Consider the following 23,173-nt stretch of genomic DNA (forward strand, 5'->3'; position numbering starts at 1 on the left):
GAACCATGACTTTTGAATACAGCAAGTTGCTGCTGCTGCTTTTACAAGCTGTGAAGTTGCATTTAGCTTCGCTCCCCCACACCAGGACAAAAAGCTGCCTTTCTTTTGTTCTCAAGTTTACTTCTGCAGAACTAGCCTTTCATATGGACTGCTTGGCATATTGCAGAGGGTTTGGGGCTGTAGCAATGGCACACTGCATCACAACTGGACACAAGAACTATCAATGGGAGCAGCCCAAAAGCCCACCTGGCATTCCAGTCCAAGACCCTGTTTCCCACGGGGGCCAACAGGCCTCCCTGACTAGATAACCCACAGCAAGTGCTATTGAGTGATAGCGGAGATTCTCTCTAGCTTTCGCGGCCATTGGCCACTGACAGACCTCTCTGCCACAGAAGATGGGGATTACATGAGTGCAGCCGACTGGAGTCCAGGGTCAGACTAGATGACCTGGGAGACCCTTCTGACTTGCTTTTTCCCTACGTTTCTATGTTTACATGGAGGTTGTCTTTCTTTCCAAGCCATATAGCCTGGGGGAAATTGCAACAGGGAATTCAATAAACTATGTGCTGTATAAAATACTTTCTTTTGTCTTTTCAGAATTTATTGGCAACCAGTTCTGGCCTTCCTTTGTGATCGGGCCACTACTTTACATCCCAGCTTTGTGGAACTAGTAGGGCTGGATTCACACATGACAAGACACAGCAAGAGTTGACTGCCAGCTGTCGTTAAACTGCACACTGTTGTGTTATACTAACAGGCAGCTGCACCAACAAACCATGGTTTGCTAACCATGAGCCCTTCCAAAGAAACCATGGCTTGTTTCTGATTACAGACTGTGGGTTGTTCATGGTGACACACCATGGTTTGCTAAGGAGACTGGGTTCTTGCAGCATAGCCACTTATGGTGCAGTGAAACCCACACTCATCCCATATTCGACCTATGCTTTGGCTTGTCGGGTTACATGAACTAGGTCTGTACGCCCCACATACTAAGTCAGGTGCAGCAGCACTGCTACCTGGCAGAGCTGACCCAGGACTTGCCACTTCATCGCCTCCCCAGTGCTGCTCCTTCTGGTGCCCCAGACAGTTCCAAGGTCTATCCATGCATGCCAGTCCATCCCGCCACACAGTGATTGGCCCTACCTTCATAACGGGTAGCATTATTTAACACAGAAACGGCATTGAGGTCTCTCCCCTCCATGAGGCTTAAATAATTAGTTGCCACTCTGGAAAATAGCTTACTGAAAAATCTTAAGGCAAGTATTTTTTAATTTCAGTCAGATAATCATGCCTTATGAGATGTTTTTAAAATAGCGTACCCAAATTATTTTTGAAGACCCACCCAAGCTTTGCAGTGTTTCGTTTCAGTTGTCGAGGCATTTTGCATTCCTAGAAAAATAGATGGCCAAGCATAAAGCATGGCAGAGACAACTGCATTTGCAAACATGCGCTTTGCAAAGTGGTCGTAAGAGAATTGGCTGGAAATGCAGTCCTGGGACTGCTGCTCCGTAATGCAGCACCCTGTGTAACTCAGATTTTCTCCCTTGGTACAATGAGTTCTAGCTCATGGCAATCAACCGTTCCAACTGCGATGCGCACATGTTCTCCGAAGCCAAATGACGTCAAGGGGGGTGATCTTCATTAGCAGTATTGGATTTTGCTTCTGGAACGGCACGATCAATTACTGGCAGCAGGGGCTTTAGATTTACAAATCATGTTACCACAAGAGGCATAAATCGCTGCCATTCACTTTTACAAAAAACAAACCACACTTCCATCTTTAAATTACATTTAAGAGCATAATGGCTGACTCGTGCAGGTGGCTAAACCATGGTTTAGCGTTGCATTAGCAAGCCTGGAAGCTTAGGTTCATCCTTCTTCTCTAACCCTCCACATGCCCCAGTTTCCTCCCCAGTGCCTGTTTTAGGGCAAATTCCAGTTTGAAAATTCAAACTGCACCTTCTAATTATGGCTTGGAGGGCAAACAGAAAGTAAAACTTGCCCACTGCCCACTCAGCAAACAATGGTTTGCCTGAAACGAGAAGGTGCAGAAACAACGAGGGTGCCTGTGGAGGAATGAAGCAACCCTAGGTTTGCGACTGTGCGGGTCTGGTGCTCCGTGTCAACTAAGCCCTACACAGCACAAGGACTAAAGCAGAGTTAGTACAGTGCGCCACTTGTGGGCACCTAAGTATCTTCCTTGTTCAAAATTCAGTTGGCTGCTCGCCAGTGCATCCCCCTGCAGCATGGCCAGTTTGTGGTAGCGCCCGCAACATTTTGTCCACTTGCCAAATGTGTCTGCAAGCCAAAAATGGTTGCGTACCCCTGGATTAAAAGGTGGAGCTAGAAGTCAGGATCACGGCAAACTGCCTTATACACATCAGGTTATGCTTCCGTCTAGTCCACTGTTCTCTCTTCTGGCAGACAACAGCTCCCTGAACTCTGGCACAGCAAGGTTTTTTTTTCTTTTCCTTTATTAAATTTCTATCCTGCCTTTCTTCCACCTGCAACATCCTCTTCTCCATTTAATTGAATTTCCAACAAAGCAAATAATTTATTTATTTATTTAAAACGTTTCTATGCCGCCCCCATCGCAACAAAGCCTCGGGGCAGCTCACAACAAAAACAAACAAGAGCATATAAAATTTTACAATAAAAATATTAAAACCCGGTGCATCTCGGCTTAATTTTTTTTTTAAAACCTACATAATAAATTAACAATTAAAATAAGTTTTAAATAAAAAGGTCATGATTATGACTATGTTGCATTTATATCTCACCTTTTTCCTCTTGTAAGGAACCCAAGGCAGGTTACAAAATCCTTTCCCATACCATTTTATGCTCAAAACGAACAGCCCTGTAAGGTGGCCGAGGCTGAGCGTGGTCCAAAGAGAGCCCCCAGGGAGCTTTGGGGTCAAGCAGGTACTGGAACCCTGATTCCCCACGTTCCCCTTCCAACCATTTAACCACCACACCACACATATGCTTCATTTAAAATATCTTGCAGATTTGGGGGAAAGTTTTGATCTATGTATACTGCAAATAAAATGGACACAGATTACATTTTAGTCAAACATGCCATATCAGATAACATTATTTAGAACACTGGAACATTTTCTTGGAAAAAAAACCCCAGTCCTATTTGCTCCAGAACGTCTGTATCAGACTGAACCTGGGACCCTCACAAGGCATGGATTTTATCACAGAGACATCGTTCCTTTGCCCAGGAACGGAGAGATTTTGTTAAACCAGTCTCTGTTCTGAGGATTGTCTGGTATCTTTTGTCGGTCATTTACAGCATTGAGGTTTTTTTGAACAGAAGTTCGTTTCACAGGTTCATGAAAATTAACACAGCTGCTTCCCTCACCAGGAAGGGGAAAACCCACACAGTGGAGGGCCTTGAATATATGGGATCCATTGCGGAACCCACAGGACCAATTCGCAGAAATCCAAACCCAGCTGAAGCCACGGTCGATTTCTCACCCCCATCTGCTCACAGGTGAAGACAAGTCGACCATCTCGCCGTCTTCGTCCTCCCTCATCTCCCAAATCGCAACAGAGGCTGCAGAGTGCAGGAAGGACCCTGACGGATCCATCCAGCCCAGCACACTGTCCACACAGCGGCTGCCCAGCTGTCCGTGGCTCTCGCAACAAGAGCACCTCCGGCCCATGTTCCCCAGCAAGCTCTGGCCCTGGGGGCAGCACATGGCAACTGGGGCTGGCAGCCACTCACACTGTGGCCGACACCCCTGCAGCTGCATGGCCTTTTTGGTAGTGGGGCCAGGGTGGCTGTGCGTCTCCTTGGTTTCCTGGGACCAGCCCTCTGCGCAAAGGGCTCTTTCTGAAGGCGTCTTCTCTTGGGAGGACTGCCGACTCCAACGAAAGAGCGGGAAGAGGAGAAAATTTCCCCCATCAGCCATTCACCTATGAGCAGCATCCATCCGAACGCACCTGGGTCCCTGCCCCCCGGCCCCCCCCATGTGCGGAGCTGCACGGTACTTTATTCAGGCTGCAGTCACGATGTATGCGCTCGGATCTCCACCAGGCAAAGGAAGCACTTCTGCACCTGACGAAGCTATTCTTAAACATTTTAGATCTGACTAGCATTGCATCAATTCCAGGGGTCCAATTTGCCTTGGAAAGCATCCACTCATGGTGTTAGTAGCCACGAATGAAGTGATGCGTTTTTAGAAACGGTAAAGATGGCCCCCGAAACCACCAGCTTCTGGGACAAGAGCTATCCATTTCGAGCGCGGCCACTCAGAACTGGAGAAATGACAGTGATGCCACAGAGCGTGGCCTTTCCCTAGCGGGGTCCCTTCCGGCTGTATCGGATAACAGCCCCCATCAGCCCCAGGCGTCCCAGTCAACAGCCAGGCCGGCTGGGAACAATGGGAGTTGCAGCCAAGCACATCTGGAGGCAGCAGCTTGGGGAAGGCGAGCCAGGTGGAGCATCAGGAATGCCGGCGTCACAAATCAAGGAAGGCCTTACCCCTGTGCAGGAATCCTTGCCCGTTCTCGGCAATGTGGCTCATTCTCCTCCTTATTCTGCCGGTCCTCAAGGCCACATTGGCACAGGCAGGCGTGAAGCACCAGGAACAAACAAGGCAGGCTCCGTTCAGCACCGCCGCGGAGCAGACAGAAAGCCCCTCTGAAGAACCGTCTCCCTGCTGCATGCTATTGATCCGCAAGGCACACCAAGCCGGGCTTCTAACAATCAGGCAGATTTGAAACCGATATGACCCTGACACAGTAATGTCCTCCCCAGCCCCGGCCCAGATTCCTGCCAAAGATAAACTATCAAAGAAGATGTACGAAAAATGCCGCACGGGATCTGGCGAAGTTTGCAGACTTGTGCAAGACAGCTGCTTAAAAAATGGCCAAAGAAGCAGCAGCACCAGGGACACCTGTGCTGTCAACTATTCATTGTAGTCCAGGTATAGTTAAAGAAGTTTCTCACTAAAAAATGACGCATTGCTGTTTGCAAAAGAAATCAGTCTCTCTAGGCACAAAGGAAAGGCAGAGAAAATGACTGGATTCAGACAACAAAACAATCCACACTGAACCATGAGTGAGTGCGGAAACATGGACTATTCTGTTGCCTGAACCCAGCTGAGAGAAGAAACCAGGGTGAACAGCCCATACCTCACAATCCAAGAACCACGGGTTCTTCTCATGAGCTCTCTTCATGGTTTACAAGCCATAGCTTGTTAGTGCAGCAGAGTTCAAACAGCACAATAACCCATGCTTCGGCAACAACCCATGGTTCAATGACAATCCATGTTTAGCCCATGGGTATAGGTTATCATGTTGTTTGAACCCAGTCAGAGAAACTCTGAGTTTTTACTGCAGTCCTCTAGGTATTCCCAAATACACATGATGTGTCATCATCAAAATGGTCTTCTCAATAGCATAGGAAAGAAGCCAGGCCATAAAACACATGGGCTTTGGCATGCACTACTGCCGAGCATGGAAACAAGCAGAATGAACCTGAACTCTTAACACATGCAGGCAAATGTGACTTGATAGGCATTTCTGAAACTTGGTGGGAGGACTCCCGTGGCTGGAATATAGCAACTGAAGGGAATAACTTCTTCAAAAAGAGCAGAAGAAATAGGAAAGGAGAGTTGCATTATATGCTAAAAATACTTATCATCACACAGAAATAACAGAAGATGAGCCTGGTGGCCTATTCAAGAGCATCTGGCTCAAAACAAATGCATCAAGGAATAAAAGGAACTTGATGGTTGGAATCTACAACCCACCAGCCTATCAAGGAAAAGATGAGGATGAAACTTTGGATAAGCCAACTGGCACTATTTCAAGGAAGACCCTCAAAGTTTTAACTCTCAGGATACTATGCTCAGTCGCCATAACTTTAGCAAGAAGGGTTTTGGAGTTAGCACTCTCTCCTCCAGCAGGGACCTGTGTGTCTTCCACACAGACAAGAGGGTTCTCCGTCCCAACCCTGCCTTCATACCGAAGGTGAACTGGCCCTTCCATATGCCTCAGGAACTCAGAGTAACTTCCTTCTGCTTCCAGCCTGCAAGAGCAGCATTCACTGGACATGGGGTGTGTAGTGGAGTCCTCACTGCCTCCCCACAAGACCATCTAACACCCTATTTGTTTCATTTAGACCTTCAGCTGCCTCTCCGGCCCAGTGGCTGTGTGAACGTAGTGCTCCGGCTTGAACCTCCAGTGGCTTGATGGTGCCCAAGGGACCTGGGGCTTTCATTCATGGGCATGGCTGCCTCAGGGCTTTGGGGTGGGCTCCCTTGGACGAGAGCTGCAGGGCAGCCGCTTGGACCTGAGTCCATCCATTTCCTAGGCATGACAGTAAGCACCACTCAGCTTCTGCAGAAGCTCCTTTGACTGGTCTGTTCTGCATCATGTACTTCAGCCCTAGCAGGACGCCTGCCAGAGGGTCCACTGGTCCACCTGGGGATGTGCTGCTTTTCCACATGCCACGTTCCTGGGAGCAGCAGACCTTCATTACCCACTGGTAATTTCCTGTTCTCCACAAGTGAGGGAGACCAGCTTGGCCCTGCCCTTGCACCGGCCTCCCTCAAGGCTCTGGGTAGGTGGGCAGGCGAGTCTTCCCTTCTCCATAGCCTGCCTCAGTCCCAAGTGTTCCCTGGCAGAACCGTGGCAGCTTCTTAGCAGACCTTCTTCTCAAAACCGACATGTTGGAATTATCAACTGGAGACTTCTCAGGAAAGCTGAGCAGAGTCTGCCTTCCTGGCCTCAGAGGCAGGGCCCCCCCACAGATCGCTGGCCTCTGTCGTTTGCACAGAACAGCAACCCCCTCCCCCCCCCAGCACCAGAACCTGCCTGGGTGAGCACATCGCAAAGAGCCTGGTATGGCCAGTGGGAGGGGCACCCCAAACACGTTCCTTCCCCAGAAGGATCAACAAAACAACCAACACCACCTTCTGAATGTGTTGTTACAACCTGGCTCACCAGGCCAGGCCAGGCCAGGCCGCCTGGGCGATCACATGCTCCACCCGTGCTCCACTGAAGTGCATCTCCCACCACGCTGTGGAGAAAAGGCGGCTGGCTTGTCACCTTCTTGCACCAATGGTGACTTTATGGACGCCAAGCTAAACGGTGCCACGTGCCGCACAAGGCCGTTCGCTGCCTGCAGCACGTTGCGTTTTACAAAGCTGCAGCCCTTTCCTCTGCTGGCTTAACACCCAACAGCACGATTGCTTGCTTGGTATAGATGCACATTCCAAATTGCGGGTGCGTATCTTTTATGGCCTGCTGCCATGACAGGTGTTCTCCTCTAGGGAAAATAATATGATAAACCTTCGGCTATGCTCAACAAGACTTGTGGAGTATTATAAATGACTTGAGGAAATGTTACAAAAATCTTTAATATTTATACCTGAAGTCTTTTTACTAGGCATTGTACCTGATGATGTCAATAAACAAGCTATGTATTTGATTTTACATGTAATTACTGCGGCAAGGATTGCATTTGCCCAACATTGAATGAGAAAAGAACCACCCACTGATGAACTGATTTTAAAAAAGATTCTGAACTGTGCTGAAATTGACAGACTGACTTTGTCTCTGAAGGAGAAAGAGGATACATACTTCTATCAAACTGGGAACTCTTTTTATTATTGGCTAGAGAAATGGGACTATGCGTAGATGTGAATATATTTACGAATTGCTATAAAAAAAATGGGGGGCTGACCCAGCAGGTCTCATGTTTCCGATGACTGATGTTTTTTAGTTTCTTTTTTTTAGTTTGTAGAAAATAATAATAAAAAATTTACTCAAAAAAAAAAAGACTTGTGGAATATTCTGCTCAAAAGGTGTAGCTTTCACTTTTCCTGCTTGCCCCTCCCTCCGCACACTTAGCTTCTTGCACAGATATATTCTACTCACAACAAGTTCTTCTTTTGAAACTTAGCACATAAGAGATGAGGGGTTGATTCTGTGAACACAGATTTGGAAAGGAACAATGGGATTACAGACTTTTTCTCAACTGTTTATTTTATAATATTTTTGCTGTGAAGAAGAGGAATATGATCTCTGCAGACACAAATTCATGCTTTTGAGAACTGCAAAACCAAGCATCTGTGATAATATCATCACAGAAGAGATTTTGTTATTTTTTTATTTTGTTACATTATATTGCTTATTATATTGTTGTTACAATATTGCAATAGTTATTTTGTGTAATTTTGTAATCCACTTGGAAAGTCTTAGGACTAGTATAATGCAATAAATAAATAAAGTTGAAGAAGTTAATTAGATAGATAGCTAGATAGATGGAAAGAAAGAAAAATTGCCCAATAATTTTACAGGATCCTCTGGAAGAGCATGACATTGTGAATGGATTAATGGAATTCATTTACCAAACATTTAAACATTGCATGACTATGTAGCCTCATGCTGCATAATTAAAAACAAATCTTTATTTCATGAAGAATAGCCTTCGGACTATAATGTGTCTTAAATAGGACATCTTAAAATCTTCAGATTTTTACTCAACAAGCCTTTTATTTAAAAAAATCCAATTTAAATGTTAAAAATCTGATTTTTAAAAAATGCACCCTGTTTGCGGCAGAGAAGCCACAGGCTGGGCAAGCACAACTGGACTGCTGCCCCACATAGCAGGGACAGGCCTTGCCGGGGGGCCTAGTGGGCCGTGGCCCCACCTAGGTGCCGACGGGGCACCTTGATCGAAACACCTACCAGCTCGGATCGCCCTGCTTCCCATTCGCCACAAGATGCAAAAGGCCTTCTTGAAGGCTGGGTTCCTCCCACTGGCATTCGGATGCTGGAGGCAGCCTTGGGTTTCTCCGGCTCTAATTGCATTTTTCAGCACCTTCCCTTGGCAAGCGGCTATGCCAAGTATGTGGCAGCAAGCCTCGACAAGTTGGGTCCACTTGAAGAATTAACCAGACTCAGCAAAAGCAACTGCCTCAACCCCTCGCGTTTGGAAGGCACGCTTTGATCACAGGCTGGCGGTGCCTTTGCACGGGGCATGTTTTCTACAGAAACGCAAGCTGCTTAGTGCAGGGAGAAGCACGCACACACACGTGAGTAGCCACGCAGGAGCATTTCTCCTTGCTTACTCATTTCTCTGAGTAGCTCCTGTGCGAGAAGCCATCCCAGTCCTTTTTGACGCGCCGAGTCTGGCTATTCCTCCTTGTGGTTTTCTGTTCAGGAAGCTAAGACTCCCGGGCAGGGTTTTCTGCACTGAAAGCCCTCCCTGAGCACATCCCCTCCCCAGGGGAAGGACCCCCGAGACCTCCCCCCCACGGCCCAACTGCTCACAGAATCGCATCCATCCTGAGACAAAGACATCCAAGCACCAAGACTGGGTGCGCTCGGCACTACAGCACTCCTGAGCCAGTGCGAGCCACAATGGAGGGGGCTGCTTTCATTCCTTAGGCATCTGGATAGAAGCTTCCTTCTGCCTAGCTAAATTTAGTACTTCTGCTCTCAAGCATAACTGCAGGAAGTTAAAAATGAGCGAGCGACACATCCCGTACGGCACTTCGTGCAACGTCCCTGCATGGATCGTGCCCCTTTCACACACTTGCCCTGGCCGTCCCATGGCATGTTCTCCTGCCCGGTGCCTTCCAACACACCCAACGAACCACAAATACAGGAAGGCGGTTGTGGACTAACATGGGGTAGCGGGGATGCCACGGTTTGCAAGGAAGCACTGCTCTGAAGTTCTCCCATCAGCCCTTTTCACACAAGCACATCTTGGCGGACGCATCAAATCCGACTCAACCAGCCTGCACTGCAAAAACCGAGCTGCAGAAGGAAGGGTGAGCTACCGCGGCTGCGTTCCTATACATGCATGCTTCTGGGTAGGAGCCAATGAGCACAGCGGGACTTTCTTCTGAAGCATGTATAGAATCGCAGCACTGCACCGTGAGGCTGGGGAAAGGAAAACATCTCGTGAAGGCAGAATGCAGCCCTTCCAGAAACCCTAACATAGGTTTTGTACAGAGAAACAAAGCAAAGCAAAGCACCCCCGAAATGCTTGATCACCTTGCCTCTTGTGCAGATAAAGGACCTTGAAATCCTAAATTTACATCCAGGACTTGTTTTGCTGCATTCCAAATCAATCCGGAGTCCAATAAGCCAGAAGAGCTTTCAAAAGTTAAGGATCCCCTCCCCATGTCATTCACTGGAGGTGTCTCTTCAGCTTGAGAAGCACTTACCTCCACCGGCTTTTAAGCTGCTGCGGCGCTGCGTGTCTCCCATTTGGTTACAGTCACTTATAAAAGTAAATAATGGCTGGAAAGATGTGTTGTTATGATGTGGATAAAAGCAAAGAATTAAAAGAGCAGAAAGAGGAGGCGTCTGGCCAGCAAAGGACCTTAATCTCCACCCAGCATGGGGTCCTCATCCACTGCAAACAGAAGTTCAAGCCGTTCATTAAGAGCAAACTGGTGCAGAGTGCGTGCGCCTGCACGTGAGTAAAGGGAGCAGCCAGCATTTCGTGCTGCGGGGGCAACGGGGCCCAGCCAGAGAGCCCGCCGAGATCAAATGTTGCTCTGGGCATGAATCAAGTAGGTGGTCTGAAGGCCAATCATACGTACCAACCTGTTGCGTCTAATCTTCTCAAACCATTTAACCAGCAAACTGCAGGAAAGGATCCGCAGGTCACGGCTGTCCGTGTTGAAGGGGGCAAGTAGCATGGATTAGTAAGTCTTAACTTACACTTCCTCCCTGACCTACAAGGGACTCCTGCCGCTACCTGTTCCATTGTTATCAGTGTTTCAATGTTGTTAACAATGTATTATTTTTATCTTGTTTTTATATTGCTACCCTGTACTGAAGTGTGAACCTTTTAGGGATTTTAATATATAGTATAAAAGTACTGTATATAAACAAGTATTGTATAAAAGTATACTTTGGCCACCTAATGAGAAGGAACAACTCATTGGAGAAGACCCTGATGCTGGGAACAATTGACAGCAAAAGGAGAAGGGGCGGCCGAGGATGAGGTGGCCGGATGGAGTCACTGGGGCAGTGGGTGGAGGCTTGGGGGGACTCCGGGGGATGGTGGAGGTTGTCCAAAGTCAGACAGCGCACCACCCCACCCCACAGTCAAGCCATAAAGCTAGAGAGCCCTGTGGCAAGTGTGACAGTACCGGGTTGCTGCTCTAACTGGTGACAACCAAAGTGCATTTGTGCAGCTGACAACAGCCTCCCCGTGTGCCCATCGAAGCCTGCGAGCAATCCCTCTCTCCCCCACAGCATCGTCTGGGGTGCAGGGTGAAACCACTGGAGAACACCACGTGCTGTCCCTCAGACCCCTTCAGGGCCTGGGGAGGGGGCACACAGCAGAGGAACTAGAAACATAGAAACAGAGCGAGTCAGAAGGGGCCTCCCGGGCCATCCAGTCTGACCTCCGGCACCAGCCGGCTCCGCTCACGACATGCCCACCATGTGCATGTCCAGCTTGTCTTTGAACACCCGCACCAATGGGGCCTCAACGACCTCCCGTGGAAGCCCATTCCACACCCTTGGGGTCCTGACTGTCAGGAAATGCTTCCTGGCATTCAAATGGAACCTTGGCTCCCTGAGCTTTGCTCCACTGGAGCGCATCCTGCCTTCCTCTGCAGGGGAGAACAGGTCTCTACCCATCTCCGTGTGACATCCCCTCACATACCTGCATGTCGCCAACATATCCCCTCAGAGTCTCCTTTTCTCCTGTGAGTGCTTGGCCTCCTCCTCCTGGAGAGGAAGCAAGGCCAAGTGGCCAGATCCTTCTTAACAGGATGCTCAGAGCTGGCCTTCCTGGTTGGCCCATCCCTTCCCAAGCCTTCCCTGCATGCCTTGGCCTTGGAAGGAGGAGGTGTGCTGGGAGAGCCACGCTCCCTTCCTTGCCGAGGGGGCAAGAACCTCCTCCCCCACCCACCAGACGGCATGGCACACAGAGAGAGCTTCCCCCATCCCCTCCCCTAAGGAGATGTATGGGGCAGGCCCTGGCAGCAAAAAACAAACAACACACAACATAAACAGTGTGAACAATTATTCTTCTGACGTTGCCATGGCCACACACACAAATATTTTCTAAACTTTTGTTGTATAGAGATTGCCGACAATTCTTTGCGACGAAAACTAGCCCAACCTTGCCCAGCCTGACACTTTCTCTGAGAATTGGCTATACTGACTGGGGCTGATGGAAGTTGTCATGCAAAGCTTCTGACGAGTGTCAGATTTGGGAAGGCTGACCTAGCCCTTTCAGAAAGCTACAGCTCCAACAGCAGATTCTTTAATACTGTGCTGTCTGGGGCTTATGGGAGTTGTAGTCTGATGGCAGCAGACACCAACATACCTTCCCCTGCCTGGTGGGACACCATAGGCTCCATGCCTACCAAGGACAGGGGACTGGGCATCTGGCCAAGCCACTGCCCCTCACACATCACTTCCAGCATCTGAACCGAGCGGGGGGGGGGGGGGCTGTGGCCGCAGGCAAATGGGGGAGTTCAGCTGGGCTGCAGTGGTTTTTCTTCTCCCTCCTTCCAAGCAGCCTGGGGCAAAGGCTTTCTGACTGAGAGGCTTTGTGACATTAAAGCTGACCAGCTAGGCTGGCTTTGCAGGACAAAAGAAAAGTGCTGCAAGAGGCCAACCGCCGGAAGAGTGCAAGCGCCGGCAGAACACAACACTGGCCACCAGGGGAAAGCGGCTTACTTCTGCAAAGTGGACCCCCAACCACATTCTTCTGCGTCCTTCCAAACTGAAAAGCGCCCCACTCAATCCTCCCATTCCAGGGCCAGTCGCTCAGAGGAGCCAGCCACCTCCGTGGAGAAATCATCCCACAATCCTTCCGGAAGAGGTCTATTCCCCAGCTGCCCAAAGCACCTGGATCAGCAGCCTCCACTGACACACTGTGGTAACCAATCCCACTCGGAGCCAGGGTGCAAGTGTGCCAACTGCCGAGGCCTGAGCTGTGCTTGGGTGCCTTTTACCATGTCTGTCTGCTCTTCTGCAGGCCAGTTCTCAAAGTATGGACTAGAATCCCTGAACTATTCCATCTCAGAGGAAGTGTTACAGTTGTGTACATTTGGGAGCGGCACAAAACCCAGTGGTGCTGAGTGCTCCAGTTTGGGGCTCCAGCCACTCAGTTCAGCCCTTTTCCTGGTAACAAGCCTTCTCCCCACCCCAGAGTTTCAGCAGATTGCAACAGAGGAACATGGGAGGGGAAACAAAGGCATTCCTTCAGCCTTCTAAAAGACTAGATTCCTTTAGTTCCCTCCCCTTCTTCCCTTTGTCTCCTGCCTTTTCAGATTATACGCCTAGGGGCATGGAAGGTCTTGCTTTTCTGCCGGCATGCAAGGCTCTCTGGCAGGCCTTTTGGCTGAGGAGCAGGATGAAAAAATATAAAAGGACTATTTCTTCTTGCCAGATCTCCAGGCAAGCTTCAACTCTGCATGCACAAAAGCCCTGAGCAGCCCATGGGAGCACGGGGTAGGTTGCACTAACTACTTTCCAAGAGTTAGAAACGGCCCCTTTTAATCATCCCTAAAATCTAAGTGTGGCTGATAAAAACCGATTAAAGGACAACAACCCCAGTATTCAATGGATCTTCTCACACTGGAAGCATCCAGCCGAAAAGCGTATCCGCCACATCACGCCCACCATCCCAATTTTACACCTCCCAGCACCTCCCAGGGAGAACAACCAGACAACCGCCTTCCAAACCAGGTCAATGACACCATGACTTCTCTGCAGTTTAGGCTGACAAACCAACATCAAGGGAGGTGCATAGCTTTAGGCAGGGTGCCAGATGCTGATCTGTCATAACCAAAAAGCAAAGTCCAAAAAGAGAAAATCACATTCGACAACGACCGACCAACTTTCACTAATCATCTCATAGTACAGGTGTGCTGAGACTCAGCTCAAGAGCCATGTTTTATTTTGAAAAAGCAATTGGGGCAGAGCAAATGGCGGGAGGGTTCCAGGTTCAGATGACATAATTTTATAGCCAAGCTGCCCTATTTCTAACCGATTGCCTTTATTGCACAAACTACAAAAGAGCAAGCGTTGTTTCAGGCCACAGACAGTCTCCTGAGGCAGCCAAAAGATGCAAGCAGGCACTGCATACTACAACACCTAGCAAGCTTCAGTTAGTTTTGTGATCCGGTTATTTTCGAAGCTGAGAGTCAGCAGCTAGCCCGAAGTCACTCAATGCACTTCATGGCCAAATGGGGCCAGAAATCACAAAATCCAGTCCTGCATTTTAACTACTACATCACACTGGCCCAGTTATATACTCACTAAATATAAGAGTTAAGAATGTGTCTGTTTATATTTACCATACAAAATTATATACCACTTCATATTCCGGTGTGGAGAGTTCAGAGAGGTGAATGATCAAAGAAGCAAAAGAATAAAACAATATATTCAACCCCCAAGCACAGTAAAACTGCTTCAGTGAAGCTGTGGCTGGGAAGACTAGCAAGGCTTCCTGAAATAAGAGCTTTTAGGAAGTGCCAAGAGCAATCGGGCGCTGGCGTGGCCGGACCTCCAGGGCAGGGGGATTTCCAAGAAAAGGAACCGCACTAAAGGCTTTCTTCCCATTGGGCTGTAGGTCTGGACAGAATCACCAGCGGCACGGCATGGCTGCCGATGGACCAGGGCGTAGGTGTCCCCTCGGGGATCCTGTCCCAAGTTGTTTAGGACTTCATACAGTAGTGCCTTAAAGCTGTGTCAAATCTGTGATATCCAGGAAGCTGGATTCTGCACCTGCTATGAACCGTATTCTGCACTTGCACACACAGAATAGCCTTCCTCAGAGTTGCTGTAAAGATAAAATAGAGTCAAGAAGGAAGATTATGTAAGCTAATTTAGTGTTCATTGCAGAAAAAGCAGGCCATAAATAAAATAAATGGAGCAAACTTCAGTGGGCAACGCCATCTGCAATCTCAGATGCCACAGAGAATAACGAACTACACTTTCAGCAGCCAGAAGTAATGATTCTGCATCCTAGCCCTTCCCATAACTAGCAAAACCAGGACAACACACAATAGGAAAAACTGTAGAATTCTGCAAAATAAGGTGAAAATAGCTTTATTTGATGAAGATGCCAAATTGTTCATGGCCCAGAATTTATAGCTTTGGTAATATCTCCTTTGTTACAATGTTCATAAATGCCCTCAGGACTAGTGCAAACCTTCACTTGCTTAAATGGTATAGGCCTCTTACAGTCCTGCCTTGCTTAACATGCTCCTTGCATTTGTTTGTTTGTTTGTTTGTTTGGAGTTTTTGTAAGCCGTCCCGTTCGTGTGAGCCTCGGGGTGGCTTCCATGCAATACAAGCCTCGGGACGGCTTCCATACAATTCTTGCATCAGAATCAATACAGAGCAGATCTGCTAGGACTATACCACTTAGTGTGGAAAGTAGGCGCAGGAGAAATCACAGACACACCATAGCCTAGGAGCTGTTATTACTCATTACATTTCTATGGCACCTGTAGTTGAAGTTCTGTGGATGGTCCACAACATTTAAGTCATCCATCCAGATTTCAACCAGGCCTGATCCTGCTTAGCTTTCAAGATTAAGCGGGATCAGGCACTACAGACTATATGGAAGATATACAAATTAGAACAGAGCACCAGAGCAGACATCTAAGTTTTGGGATATACCAAGGAAATGGAGCTAGTTTGGAAAAAGTGAGTTAAAAGTAGACACACCTGGAGAAGTTGGCTTCTGGAGAACTAGCAAGCTTAGACAAAGCCTCATCTGTTTTCTTGCAGCAAGAGGGAGATGGCTTTTGGAGGGTTTACAGAATTAACCTTGTTAAGGCTACCCCTCCAAGTTACCCAGCTAACTTAGTCTCCTCCACCTCTGCTAACCAGCATTAGGTAACCCTCCATTAACTGCCACAGAACTCTCCGGAACCTTGGAAGCTTCGGCCATTAGCCATCCACTTTGACTGGCTCCACCAGAGAAAGTCTGGTACCAGAACACACCACCTGCCCATCTATTTGTTCTCATCTGTGATCGGCAACATCTCCCCCGAGTCCCACACAAAGCTATGGCCTCTCCCCAGAAACTGTCTGTGGTTGGACACCCCACTGGCCCAGTCTCCCATGAGACTGACTATTTTTACATCCTAAACTACCTCCCAGAACCTCGGGGTGACTGGCAAGATGACAAAATGGGGGAAGGCCACAAAACCCTGTGACTAGGGACGGGTGAGGATGCAACGGCCGACGCAGTTACCCAGTGCCCAGGCTGGGGGTCTGAAGCAGACTCCTCTCAGCCCAAGTGTGCCACTCAGCCAACTGCTGGAGGAAACCCCTCCTGGATGCTAAGGTGGGTTCATCCTCTCACCAGGCCAGAAGCATGATGCTGAGGCGAACCATTTGGCTCCGAGGGGTACCAGCCACCACTGCGAATATGAGATAACCATGACTTCTGAGGGGAACATGGCACCCCCAGCCATTCCAGCTGCCAGACCAATTCCATGGCCTGTAGAAGCCATAATGTAATCACTGGGTCTCCTCTGATGCAGCCAGTGGTACAGTGCTGTCTTTCTTGGCCATATTCCCCAAGGAGAATCCAGAAGTTCAGTGCACTGATCTGTATCAACAAAATGGGTTTTATCTCTACAGAAGCAGGTCTTTTATGAAGCAAATGGGCCTTGATTGCCCATGAATGCTTTGCACTGTAGCAGGGGACTGAGAGAGGGAAGCTGGGAGGGTGCAGCTGCACACATACCAAAGGGGGTGGCAAAGGACGCAGGCATCCCTGCTCATCCAAAAGAGCTGGCACTGCTTCCTGGGGGCCCGGCTCTGCTACCCACCTGGATGCATGGAACAACCGTGCCCTTGAGGCTGCCCAGTGCACAAGGACAGAGTGTGGCATGGTTGGCAGGGGGGGGGGGTCCTTGCTCATCACCAGCAGCCACCAACACAGTGCCCTGCTCTTGCAGAACTTCCCATCCAGCGTGCTGCATATTATACTAAGATCATACCAAGTTATTTACCCACTGATAGAAGTCAGTTTAGACAGAAAAGGTCCTACAATCTGCAGCCTTCCCAGCTGGTAGCTTTAGGGGTTTTTTTCTTTCCTATCTAAACATACATAACAATGGTGCTTTAAACACACACACACACCTATGCACACAGAGACACGCGCACGCACGCGCCACCTGACTTGACAAATGAAAAAAGACCAACGAGAGCGGATCGCCGCACAAGGAAAAGCAAACATCAGCCAGAGATTAGAGAGATTAGCTTTTTTTTTTTAAAGGATCATAATGGTATGCAGCTTACCAAGCAAACCCTTGGGTAAGCCTTACCGGCAGCGCAGGTGGCATTTAAGACAGTGGGCTGGACGCAGAATCTACTCCAAAAGAAGGACTTTTGCAGGACTTGCTGCCACTCCCACCTGCAGCCTCATGGCTGGCGGGGAGAGGGCTGCTTGAAGAGTGGTGTGGGGGGGAGGGTCTCTTCAGGGGGATACCCCTTTTGCCTCTGTTCAATGGACCAAGCCATTGGCTTTTGGATGGCATTCCCTAGTTTCTTAAAATATATCAGTGATGCAGCAGAGTGGAGGTTGCAGGGGGGCTGACCCCCCCCCATTCCCTGCTTTCTCTGAGTTTACCTACAGTCCACCTAGAGGTCGGAGGGAAATGGATTTCCCCAACAAGAGTGCCTTGTTTCCTGTCCCACTCCAAAATGCTTTGGAAGCTCTTGCTCCTGAAAAGGTCAATTAGGGCCCACCTGATCTGCAAACAAAGCTACTCTTCAGCAGATAAAAAACCTGCCAGATATGGTTCAACATAGCTTCCTGCAAAGTTTGCACTTTCCTTGGTGGCGTGAAGGGAATCTGTGCTTCAGCCTTTATCACTATGCCACAAGTCAAAGCTGTAATAACAAGCCCTCTTGCACTGCACTCATATCCTGCCTTTGCTCCTCTTGCAAGGAACCCCAGGCAACTTACAGTTCTCCTCCACTCCATTTTCATCCTCACAACAACCCTGTGAGGTAGGCCAGGCTGAGGATAAGTGACCATGAAGTGCTTTCACACTGATCTACCAGCTCCCTGGTAGAGTGGAGCAGAACAGTGCAGAAGGAGGACTGCAATCAGACCTGCCAGGGTTAACAGATGTACGAATTCTCCACATGTCACTAGCACGTGCTTGATTTCACAGCATGATGCTACCACAATAGGTCAGGATTGCCCAACCCAATGCCCTCTAATTGTACATGTGGGGACTGCTATTCCTATCATTCCTAGCCAACGCAGCCAATTCCCATCAAGTCAGAGCACAGAGAACTGGACCAGGTAAGACAAATTATCTGAAACCAGATTTGGTTTAAGTTTGTGTAAATCTCAACAAGAATTTCCTATGCATGTATGTGCGGGTCAAAGTTGTAACCTCTGCTGCTATTTGTTTTTAACATCCTGGACTCTGCTTCTGAACAAGAAGTCGAACCAGTTCTTCCTTCCTATTAAAACAGCGATTGGGTGCACCAGATTGGCACCCTCCAGAAGGGATGAACTAGACCCCCATAATCCCCCAGGCAGCTATGGGCAAAATGAAAACTCCCAAAATCTTCCAGCCACCAGGTCAAGAAAGTTGGCACTAGTCTGCGGGGCTCAAACATCGGCAAGATGCACCCATTTTTGTATTTATCAAGCCCTTTGAACTGGGCACGTGTCCAGCATGAAAAATGACAGGACTTTCTCCACTTGGACGTGAAGCTTACAGTTGCTTAAAAAGCTCTGTCCAAACATCAGCAAAACAAGCAGACCTTCATGCAAAGCACATGCCAATCGAACAAAAAATTAACCAAGCAGCTCAGCTGAGCTAAAATTGCAAGAAAATGGAACAGAGCATCCCATGCTAACCAAACCCATCAGAAGCCCACCTACGGATTTTTAAAAACGCCGTATTACATTCACAATGTCTTGCAGAAGTATCCCCCACCCACAACACACGCTATGATACTTGTCACAATGAAGGTACCAAATATTCTTACAGCAGCACCAACATTCAGCAAACAAAAACAGTCCGGCACTTGTTGATTCTGTAAGTATCCACCTCACTGAGACAACGGTTGGTGGAAGAACTTTTAGCAGCAAGTAGGGCCGAGAGGATCTGGAGAGGAGAGAGTAGAGCGCCTCTGGATCCTGCTGTCTTTACCCGTTCTTCCGGGTAAAACTGTTCCAGCAATTGTGGGTTCAATGGAACAGTGGGGTACAGCAACTGTCAAGTCTTGCTGGAGGTCCTGACTCAGATTCGGATCTGGGCTTACACTAGTCCATTCCATTTCTTGTTCTGAAACCACTCCAACATTATTCGGTTGTGTTTTCGGCATCATTGTTCTGCAACCCTCCTCTCCTTTCGCAGGTTCCTTGCAGAATGAAACAAGTTTTCCTCTAGTGTTGCTCAGTAGGATGGTGGGCACATTATGAGCAGCGCTGGCTGGAGGCTCCTTCCGACTCGCACTGTTTCGATGCTTCAGCGTTCGGAGTCATCTGCCTTACCTTCGATTCTGGCCAGTTGCTGCAGAGGAAAAGTGCCCCCATAGCTGCTGCCCCCACCAGGCTTCACCACGAACATGGCATAGTCCTCAGGCCAGTAAGCACCTCTGGCTTTGCGTCAAACACAGTATTGTCAGCAAGACGAAAACGGTCCCTTTCCCTCATATTACCCAGAGAGTATTTTTCCACGTGTATGCGACATCTCCCATATGCCTTCTTGCGAACGCCAAACGGGCTTTGATAAGCGCTTAGTCCAGCAATCGCTTTCTTCTCGCTGCTCCTCCATAAAGCCCAGCTTTGTGGAGCAGGGAGCTAATGGCTGTGCCACAGGCTCACGTGACCCGGTTGTTAAGTTTTGTTGTGCAACCTTGTCTAGGTGACGTCAAGGCTGAACCTTATGAGCTCCATTCTGCAAGCAACGATCGAACAGCACTGTGGATTTCAGAATTTGGGTTTTTAATAGCCCAACAGGAATTGCAGCTTCTGCACAACTTTATCCCAGAGTTGCCGGAATAGGTCCTTGGCCTTCCCAGTGCTGTTTGTTTAGAAAGTCTCTCCAACAAATCGCTTTCCTTCCAGAAACAGGCATGTTTTTCCTAACCTGTGGGCTTGTCTAGAACCTATCCTTAGGCTATGCTACTCCTTGAAAGAACAGCGGGTTTTTGTTCCCTCTCTGGCTGCTGTCTGACATCCAGCACTGGGCATGAATGCAAATGTGTGCTGAAAGAGCTGGGTGGGCAGACCGACTCTGAGTCACCTGACCAGCTCCAAGAGGGAAGAGCAGAGGGGGGATTTAGAAAGACAACTGACATTCCTCCAGATCGAATACACACACAGCCATCTTTCAGCCACCCTTTATTTTAAGCCGGCGAGGAAGCACATGTCACAGTGCAACTGCCAGCCTGCTTTTTTCAGCAGCCAAATGGCCCCAGGCCCCATGAGAGCTGGAGGGCCTTCTTTTCACCCAGAGGCTGATCAGCACCTCTGTAAGGAGGAGACAGCAAGCGGCATCCATAGGCACGCTGCCCAGGACCATACGGTCACCAAGGCCAGTAGCCACTGATAGCCCGCTTCTCTTCCACGAACTCACCCAATTCCCCTTTAAAGCGATGGAGCCCCCTGGGTGACCCTGGGCCAGGCACAGACTCTCAACCCAACCTACCTCACAGGGTTGCTGTTGGGGGGATAAGATGGAGAGCAGCAGCAGGAGAATGAATTAAGTCATTTTGAGTTCAATGGGGAAAGCAGGACATAAATCTAATAAGTAAATAGTAACACAGAAACAGAGCAAGTCAGAAGGGGCCTCCCAGGCCATCTAGTCTGACCCCCGGCTCCAGCCAGCTCCGCTCATGACATGCCTAAATGAATGAGGCCATCCAGATGGGTGGCCATCACTACAGTTCATGGAAGTGCATTCATTAGTTTTAATCTAATTCATTAGATTAAAAGAGTTTTTTCATGCAGCACATAGTGAAACTAATGATTCACTATGTGCTGCATGAAAAAACTCTTTTAATCCGTCTTGCCTCTCCCACCAATCAGCTTCCTGGAATGACCCCAGCGGGTTCCAGAATGACGACAGCGGGAGAAAGATGTCTCCACATCCACTTTCGCCACACCACTTCCTAAAAAATATAGGTACATACCTACTAGATAAAACGCAGAAAGTATCGAAATACATGTGGTTAATAGGGAAGGTAGTGATGAAGGTCTAAACTGGGACCCAGTGAAGGCAACTGCAAGGCGAATAAGTATTAAAGAAGCATATAATTTAAAAAGAAAGAGGATTAAACATGGAAAGAGGAATAAGAGAACTGGCGAATACATACAAAAGAGGGATGTAAAGACTTTGGTAGAATTACAAGCTAAAAGAAAAGAATTGCATAACAAAGCTTGAAACAATACAGGGGAATTCAATGTATCTGAAGAAGGAATATTTTGAATTTAGTAATAAGAATTCAAGACTGTTGTCCAGGGGCGCAAAACAAAAACAAAGAAAGAAATTAATTGGCATAGTTAAGGACAAAAATGATACGAAAAGTAACTCAACAACAGAGAAACTGGGAATATTTAGATGTGCGAGGCTTTCCCTCCTAACTGGCTCGGAATGAAATGTGGGGAAGGTAGGACAATACATCTCAAAGTTGCCAAATGGCCAGGGATGATGGGACATACCATCCAACACCTCAGGAAGGGCTCCAGTTGGAGAAGGCAAAGCTCCTCATCACATTCTCTGCACTCGGAGAAAGGGACACTGACGGGTTACGATTTAATAGACTGATATACTTCTAACCATATGCAACAGCCGTGAGTGATGCCAGGATGGGGGCTTTGAAGGAAAGCCGTGGGGCTGCAAGAGGAAGGGGAGCATCTTGTCCCTGCCTCTGGTTGTGCCAGGCGGTAATCCGGCCCTGGGGCCAGAACCATTCCCCATGGCTGGCCCAGATGCTCCCTCCGGCTTGTTCTGCCACAGCAAGGTGTCTGCGCTTTTCATCCCCTCCCCTCTTTGCCCTCCCTCCTCCCGTAGCCCCATTCCACACCTTGTCCATTTGCTCTGTTGAGGAACTGAAAGAGACTACAAAACTTTGCAAAGAAGAACACACAGGAGCTGGAGGCAATGGCCAGATCTCTACCCCACACTTTCAGTGGGGTTTGAGCAGGAGAGCATCTGGTACATCAGTTCCGCCTTAGCATGCCCTTGATAGGCGAAAGTGGGATGTTTGGGTTTTCTGCTTTAGGTGCCAAAATACTTTGGCCTTACCCAGGAAGCGAGTCCCACTATGAATTTAAAGGGCGCTTACTCCAAAAAGCTTATTCCAAAGTAAGCTTGCATTACATCCTGTCCTTAACTGCTCCCCAGAGAGGTTTGCCTGGCGCCGAGCTTATATTCTTTTTGGTGCCAGGTCAAAACTTTTTTATTCAATCGTTATTTTAGAAATTAGTATTTTAATGTTTCACCAGTTGCTTTTGATTAAATTTTCATTGGTTATATGTTATTATGTTTGTATGTATTGTTTTATTGTATTTGATTTTAATGATTGTAAGCCGTCCTGAGATGCCATGCATAAGGGACGGCATATAAGTTTTAAATAAATAAATAACCACACCTATAACCCAGTGTGAGAAAGGCAGGCTGGTGTACTGGTTACGAGTGTGGGCCCAGGACTCGGGCAATCTGTGTTCAAGTCCCTGCTCAGCCCTTGAGCCCCCTGGATGGCGTTGGGCCAGTCGCAGACTCTCAGCCCAGCCTACCTCGCAGGGCTGTTGTTGTGGGGATAAGGCAGAGAGCAGCAGAACGATGTAAGCCGCTTTGCGTTCGCCCTGAGATGAAAGTGGGATCTCTGTCGAAAAATAAATAAATAACGCCAACATCCCGCATGTGGGTGCCCTTCCAACAGGCCGCCATGGGACTTCGCAGAGCCCGAAGGGTGCAGCGCACCCGCCTCCCAGTACCAAGGAACGCGGCGCTGCAACTCTGCACACGCTCAGGGACGCCCTTCTTCCTCTTTCTACGTGAAAGGCGACGCCAGCCAACCCAAGTTAGCCCTGCGGGTGGGGGGGAGAGTAAGCCCCAGGCCGCACTGCCCGGCGGCCACGCCGACCGTTCCCTTCTCCTGCCAGCAACCGCCCGGGCCGGCTCGTTCAGACGCGCCCGCGGGACTCTTCGCACGCTCGCGGGCAGAGCCC

The 23,173-nt window shown here is 48.7% G+C and overlaps 1 protein-coding gene across 2 annotated transcripts in view; it reads right to left on the minus strand.

Moving 5' to 3' along the window:
• Nucleotides 1–23,173, minus strand: part of SLC12A4 (solute carrier family 12 member 4) — a 64,700-nt gene that overhangs the window by 41,115 nt on the left and 412 nt on the right. The window lies entirely within an intron of this gene.

The sequence above is a fragment of the Varanus komodoensis genome, unplaced genomic scaffold (genome assembly GCF_004798865.1).
Source record: "Varanus komodoensis strain SLA01 unplaced genomic scaffold, ASM479886v1 scaffold27, whole genome shotgun sequence".
Classification (NCBI taxonomy): domain Eukaryota; kingdom Metazoa; phylum Chordata; class Lepidosauria; order Squamata; family Varanidae; genus Varanus; species Varanus komodoensis.